The sequence below is a fragment of the Argiope bruennichi genome, chromosome 7, assembly GCF_947563725.1.
Source record: "Argiope bruennichi chromosome 7, qqArgBrue1.1, whole genome shotgun sequence".
Classification (NCBI taxonomy): Eukaryota; Metazoa; Arthropoda; class Arachnida; order Araneae; family Araneidae; genus Argiope; species Argiope bruennichi.
In genome coordinates this window covers 25,293,918-25,302,293 of record NC_079157.1, presented here as the reverse complement: position 1 = coordinate 25,302,293, position 8,376 = coordinate 25,293,918, and positions in this window count along the sequence as shown.

Below are 8,376 nucleotides of genomic sequence, written 5' to 3'. Positions count from 1 at the left end.
CTTTATTATCCGCCATTTTCTACACTCGCAGCGATTAATACTGCCTTTAAAGAGCATCAAATGTTGTTTTTTTTTGTCCTTGGCTGAGAGTATTTGATGTTGATTTCCATTCCACAGACATTACCTGAGGGTAAATTTTCTTTTCTCTTCGATTTATTATAGTCACTTCTGTTTCGATTCATTCTTTTATTTCATAAATACTTAGAGAAGAATCTTATATGGAACACAAATCCTTTACATGAATAGTTAAATCATGTATATAGTATGTATAGTTAATAATTCTTTTAAATATTAGTAACAATAAAAATTCTGAGATAAATAATTCCTGCTTTAAAGACACGAGCTTTTATTTCTCTTTGCTTAATAATAAAATGAATTCGGAATTAAATATTCATAATATCTCTTTACTGAAAATATTTTTCAAAGGTTACTTCTTATTAACAGCTTATTAATGTAAATAAATATTTTAATTAAAACAATGTTTGAAAATATGCTTTTACGATCGTCATGGAAATTATTTTACAAATTTGAAATGTTTCCTACTTTTTTTTATTTAATTGATTATTTAGTATATATGTATGTAAAATTGAAAATCCGTTTGTTTGTTTGTTTGTTTGTATAGGTGAAATTCATATAATTCAACACCTGTTGGGGTATGAAACGTAATTTGTTACACACATTACTTAGCACTTAGAAGGATTTACTGCGCTATTAAAAGGCTTTTTACGATTCTTTAATAGATAGGAAATGGAGAATTAAGATTTTTCCACTATAACTGCTGAACAAGTCATTACTCAAGAATAAATCTTATGCCATATTAAAATGTTAAAAAATTAGATTTTATGGAGATAAATTTTATTGCCAAACGGTTATTTCCTTAATTTTAAACAATATTTAAATTTAATTTGATCATATTTTACAAAAATTCGTTTTCCCTTGCTTATTTTATTTATGTAGACATAAATATATCTTTTGCCTGCGTGTTTTTGCCATTGTTTGAGTTATTTTTCTCCAACATTTTTTTTTTTTGCTGAGTTTGAGTTGGAATTTCTGACATCGGACGTTTTGCTGTATGTTTTGAAAACTACCTTTCAAAGTTGTTGCAATTTCTTTAACTAGTTGTCCTAATTTTGGATCATATTTTAGCAATTTTAAAATTTATTGTGCCCAATTATAATACAATAAACTTTTTTTTAACTTTTAGCTTCAGATTATTGAATAAAATTTTATTTAAACATTTAATAAAATTACATAAAATTTTACAATTTATGTCTATGTAATTTAATAAAATTTTATTTATTGGTATTCCCAACACCCACATTTTATCTCTTTCTGTGACATTTATTTACTTCCATGTAAATTGAAATTTGAAATTGCTGGAAACCCGTTTTGAAAGCAACTAGTTCATTTTAAGATGTTTGGTTATTATAACTAAATATTTCATTGTTTCAAGCTTCTTTTATCAAATTAATTGCATTCACTTCATCATTTCGATTGAATTTTCAATGGTGTGTCCATTGTTGACATTTCAGTTCTAGAAAAAAAATAATTACTATTGTTGAATTGAAATTTTTCTGTTTTTAAAACCTTTAAAGGATAATTTTTTTAAATATTTGATAGTTATTCAAATATAGTTTAAAAACGCTCAAATAAAGGAATACAAAGCTAAAAAATCACATTGGTTTGAACTAACTACAATCAATATTTGTTAGAAAGAAACGGCGAATTGTCACACAAAACTGCCAACAGAGTCGAACTCGTTTATGCCAAACATTGCCGTTGGTGATAACATTAAACATTACCAATAAATTCTGATTTAAAATTTGAATCAAATTTATCAAAATAACGTGTACAAAGATGTTGTGTTGGTCATTTATTTCCTTTTATCCCTTATTTTTTTGGTAAAAAATAAGAGAAAATATAATAACATCGAGGGTAATTACTTGAATGGATATTACTCCGACGTAAATAAATAAATTTGGATTAGATGTAAATTCTTATTGACACAGCTGTATTCACGAAAACGATATTGGTCATAATTTCATGAATTGTTTGAAATATTCAACTTATAGAAATATATCTATAAAAAAATTATTAACACACACAAAAAAAATATCGTCTGTGGAAATTTTTCTTCTTCTTCTTCTTCAAAAAAAAACGATTTTAATAAACGTCAACTGTAATTTTTTCTTCGATCATTTAAGAATTCGTTCATATATTAAATTTTATTTTATTTTTTTTCAAAATAAAGCAATTTTTTTCTAAGATCCGAATCAGGATTTTTTAAAGAAATTTTCAATTATCTGAGCCATAGCTCACCATGTGGTTCTTTCCTGATATTGTTAATCTTTTCAGTTAAAATTTAATCACTTAATAAAGGTGCTAAAAATCCAGTAATTCCATGTTTAATCCAAGGAACGGATAATATGTAAGTAGATTTAGAAAATCAGAGGACTAAAATCGTTTTTATCTGGGTTTTTACAGTTGCACTTATTGAGGTTTAAAGTTAACATGTTATGGAGTGCATATAAAAAAATCAATTAAGCTGATTTTTAGCGTCTCTTATTTCAGTAGCGCCATCTAGGGCAAATAGTACATTTCAGCTACTCATGCGTCACAGCCCTTTTCACTGGCAGGACTTCATTCACAGATCGTAATTTTGACGTGAAACAGAGAATGATCACTTCTCATCCAGTACCCCCAGTGGTACTGTCTCTACTTGGAAGACTTTGTGGTCACAATAGATTTATACGCGCACCAGCTACTATGCACAAGGAGAGTCTTCGGCAGGATGGTTTGAACTTACAACCCAAGACATGTGAATCAAACAGTCTATCCTGACATCGCGTGTTCGATTTTTATATATTTTTCTATTACTAATTTTAAGTCAATATTAATCAATATTATACGAAATGACTTCATCTAGAAGGACCGGATTTTTAATAAATTTTCAATATTCCTAAATTTCTTAAAACTGAATATTTTGTCCCAATTGCTACTTTTAAACAGAGATCATGTTCGAAAACAATTAAGTAGATTTAATTTTTAAAATAATATTTAAAAAGAATTTCATTAAAAATAAAATAGATTTTTTTTCCTTCTCAGTATTATTCTACAAAGAATTGGGTACGCGTACAGACTCAGTTCGGCTCCTTTCTTAGAATTGTGAAATAGATCCGGAATTGGATTCGCGATATAAATCTGTTTACTCGAATTTAAAGAAATTAATTTTTGTAAGAATGGGGAATTTAAATTATTGTCATTCATTTTCATATTTACTTATCTCGGAAATTGTGTGCCATATCATGCATTTAGTATTTTACAATATCTCAGTACTTTATTCAGATATAATTAAATTTTGTTTCTATACGAAAGATATATTTGTTGGTGAATTTAGGAGAAACATGTTTGCAATATTGCATGGTATTTAAAAAAAAACCCTTCAAAGATTTAGAATAAAAAAATAGAAATTATAATGAAAAGAATGCTGTGGCATAACATTTATCATTGCGACAACTATCATGTACAATATCAATATTATTTTGTAAAAAAATTTGAACATCAGAATGAAATTATAAAATCTAGAGATTATGAAAAGGAAACTAAACGGAAATGAAATCATAATAAATATCAAAAGAAACAAATATCTGACATATTTATTAAAAATGTATTAACTAGTTAATTACTGGTCTCCCCTTAACTTTCTCGCATATTCTCTAATAAATTTGTCATGACAGAGAACAAATTGTGCGCCGTTAGCGTGCAATATTTACAAAATATTTACTTTTGTCGTGAACATATCGTGTCATCCTTGGCGAGTTATTTGGCGATTAATCCCTATTCTGCCGTTAATAACATCTGAAGATCGTACATGTTCATTACCCTTTTTTTTCTCTACCGATCGAACTGAAGATTTGACGCAAAACTTTTTCCTTAATCACAAAATACCATACCAAATTTGATACCTTTCAGTCAATATTCTTTTTTGGATTGTCTCGTTTAGATGCTTCTGAAAGTACAAATCGCCAGATAATTGAACACTTTGTTGGATTTGACTTAAAATTTGCACAATAGATCTTAAATCTGTGTACCTAATCTTATCTAGCTAGCTCTGTTCATTTTGTAGTAATCCTGTTAACTTATATTCGAACAGCCAAACAAACAGATTTTACTCCAAATTTTGAAAAAAATCCTCAAATTTGATGTAAATGCCAAATTTCAACGGTCTAGCTCAAAAAGTTTTTGAGTTGTATCTCTTCAGAGAGAAAGACAGGTTCAAAAAATGTGTTTCTCAAACTCGGAAAGGTTTAAAACGCAGAGATTCGTTGTAATCTATTGTTAAAATTTAATATCCTTTCAGATGAATATACTGTGGTGGATTGCTATTGGCGAGGATAGAACCTGGGACCTTGTGGTTCGCAGCCGAGTAACATGATCACAATACACAAGCAATTGCTCTTGTAGCGTAGCTGTTAACTGGCTTATAAACTTTCACCACAGACTCTCCCTCCAGTGAGTCGGAGATGAAACGAATGATATGGCTGTTGAGTGGTGATGTACTAACTGTTGATTATAATGTGCCTGTACCCATTTGACAAGCACCAAGTGTTATGGCGAACGTGTGTGGGTGAGTGATTGCTATTGCTGATGTTGCTGCGTCAAGCGAGACTGACGACTTTGGTTGCGGGTAGATGGCACCACAACAGCTGTACGAAGGTTGAAGGTTCATCGTTCAAGGTCACCAATGTGCCGAATTGGTATGAGCGAGGATAGAACCTGGGACCTTGTAGATCGCAGCCGATTAACATGACCACAATACAAAAGCAATAGCTCGTGTAGCGTAGCTCTTAACTGGCTTATAAGCTGTCACCACAATACTTTCAATGTATTATGATAATATATATAATAGATTAATATACTTTCAATGAGAAAGTAAAAATAATGCAATTTTAAATTCATATATTAGTGCCTCATATTTTAAAAGGTTTTGTTTTAACAATGTTATTCTTGATTTAAAATAATATTCTTATTCCTTCTCAAATGAATACAATGTAGTTTATGTTATTTCCATTTACTTTAAATTCTTCCTTAAATGGACCTCTGGAATTATTTTAAATTATTTAAAGAATAGTATTTATATTTCTTTTGTTAAATCAAAAGTAACAATATTTTAAGCTGAAATTATTCTGATGTTTTAAAGAGAATTCAAATATTCTATTCATTTTTTCCTTCCTAATCACTAAGCAAAACTTTTTTTCTTTAGAGTACAGAAAGTCCAATTACTTCTTAGGATAAATCTTCAAAGAACTTGTAAGCCAGAAGATCGAAACGTGAAAATAATCAGCTTATTAAATTAATTGGAAACAAATATGGATGGATTAAGGTATCACAAATACCGAAGGGATTAATATTCTGAAACCGATGATCAAAACTGAAAACAAACCAAAACTGTCCTACTAAAAAAATAATTAATTAGATTTCCAAAAAGATACATGTAATCTAAGAAAGATCAATTGCATTAATTTACACAAATTTCTCTCCCCAGGATAGCCTGGTTGGTAGGCTGTTGGACTTTCATCCCTTAGTTTGGGAGTTTGAATCCCGCTGGCCGAAGACTCTCCGTGTTTGTGTTCACTGACGCACGTACATATCTGTTGCGGTCACAAAGTCCTCCATGTTGAGAGTAATACCACTGTGGGTACTGGCTTAGAGGTGATCGTTCTCTGATTCAGGTGTAAATTACGATCTGGGAATGGAATGCATGAATGAAGTCCACCCCATAAAAGAAGGGTTGTGATGCGTGTGTGGCTAAATCGTACTCTTGGACGTAGTTGGTACTACTGAAAAAAACAAGAGACCCTCACTCGTCTTTAATCGCTGACAGATAAATTAGTTGGTACTACTGAAAAAAACAAGAGACCCTCACTCGTCTTTAATCGCTGACAGATAAATTAGTTGGTACGACTGAAAAAACAAGAGACCCTCACTCGTCTTTAATCGCTGACAGATAAATTAGTTGGTACGACTGAAAAAACAAGAGACCCTCACTCGTCTTTAATCGCTGACAGATAAATTAGTTGGTACGACTGAAAAAACAAGAGACCCTCACTCGTCTTTAATCGCTGACAGATAAATTAGTTGGTACGACTGAAAAAACAAGAGACCCTCACTCGTCTTTAATCGCTGACAGATAAATTAGTTGGTACGACTGAAAAAACAAGAGACCCTCACTCGTCTTTAATCGCTGACAGATAAATTAGTTGGTACGACTGAAAAAACAAGAGACCCTCACTCGTCTTTAATCGCTGACAGATAAATTAGTTGGTACGACTGAAAAAACAAGAGACCCTCACTCGTCTTTAATCGCTGACAGATAAATTAGTTGGTACGACTGAAAAAACAAGAGACCCTCACTCGTCTTTAATCGCTGACAGATAAATTAGTTGGTACGACTGAAAAAACAAGAGACCCTCACTCGTCTTTAATCGCTGACAGATAAATTAGTTGGTACGACTGAAAAAACAAGAGACCCTCACTCGTCTTTAATCGCTGACAGATAAATTAGTTGGTACGACTGAAAAAACAAGAGACCCTCACTCGTCTTTAATCGCTGACAGATAAATTAGTTGGTACGACTGAAAAAACAAGAGACCCTCACTCGTCTGTAATCGATGACAGATAAATTAGTTGGTACTATTGAAAAAACAAGAGACCCTCACTCGTCTCTAATCGCTGACAGATAAATTAGTTGGTACTACTGAAAAAACAAGAGACCCTCACTCGTCTCTAATCGCTGACAGATAAATTAGTTGGTACTACTGAAAAAACAAGAGACCCTCACTCGTCTCTAATCGCTGACAGATAAATTAGTTGGTACTACTGAAAAAACAAGAGACCCTCACTCGTCTCTAATCGCTGACAGATAAATTAGTTGGTACTACTGAAAAAACAAGAGACCCTCACTCGTCTCTAATCGCTGACAGATAAATTAGTTGGTACTACTGAAAAAACAAGAGACCCTCACTCGTCTTTAATCGCTGACAGATAAATGTCAGTGGGCTTGCAAAATGCCATAAGTCACAACAACACATATTTCTAACCGGAAATGGGAAGCATTTTCTTTGAAAAAATGAAGAAAAAACAAATTTTATTTGTTATGATTTATGAATAAAATAAAAATATGGAACAAGCAAAAATGTTCTCTCATTGATTTGACCTTATAAAATAATTATAAAAGCACACTTTTATTAGTATATAAAATGTACATCTTATTTTAGCAAGATTATATATGAATTTTATTCAGCCATTGCAATATTTAGTCACCGCCTTCCCATGCAAAAGTAATAAATATACTAACAGACGTTCTAGTATAGATACTTGTTGCTACAGCACATATACTGAAATTCTAAGCTTAGAATTTTTGTTAGAGCTTAGAATAGCTTAAAATTTCAATTAGATTTAGATTTTACTAGAAGAATAAATATACTAACTTTAGACTTTAGAATAAATATACTAACAGACGCTTTAGTATAGGTACTTGTTGTTACAGCACCTATATTGAAATTCTAAGCTTGGAATTTCAATTAGAGCTTAGAATAGCTTAGAATTTCAATTAGATTTAGACTTTACTAGAAGAATAAATATACTAACTTTAGACTTTAGAATAAATATACTAACTTTAGACTTTAGAATAAATATACTAACTTTAGACTTTAGAATAAATATACTAACAGACGCTTTAGTATAGGTACTTGCTGCTACAGTACCTGTACTGAAATTCTACGCTTAGTGTTTCAGTTAGAGCTTAGAATAGCTTAGAATTTTAATTAGATTTAGACTTTACTAGAAGAATAAATATACTAACTTTAGACTTTAGAATAAATGTACTAACAGACGCTTTAGTATAGGTACTTGTTGCTACAGTACCTATACTGAAATTCTAAGCTTAGAATTTCAGTTAGAGCTTAGAAAAGCTTAGAATTTCTATTAGATCTAGACTTTACTAGAAGAGTAAATATACTAACTTTAGAATAAATATACTAACAGACGCTTTAGTATAGATACTTGTTGCTACAGCACATATACTGAAATTCTAAGTTTAGAATTTCAGTTAGAGCTTAGAATAGCTTAGAATTTCAATTAGATTTAGACTTTAAAAGTTAAAACCATTTAAAAAATTTATCTATAAACCCTTAAAATTTTAAAGTTATTATATTCCAATACTCTCAAATGGTTTTACATTGCAAACAAGAACATCACACAAAATTTCATAGAAATTTATAAATTTTCTGTAAATACCACATGCCGAATATCATCTGTCTAGCTCATTGCGATTATGAGCTGTGATGTTCACAGATAGATAAAAGATAGAAAATT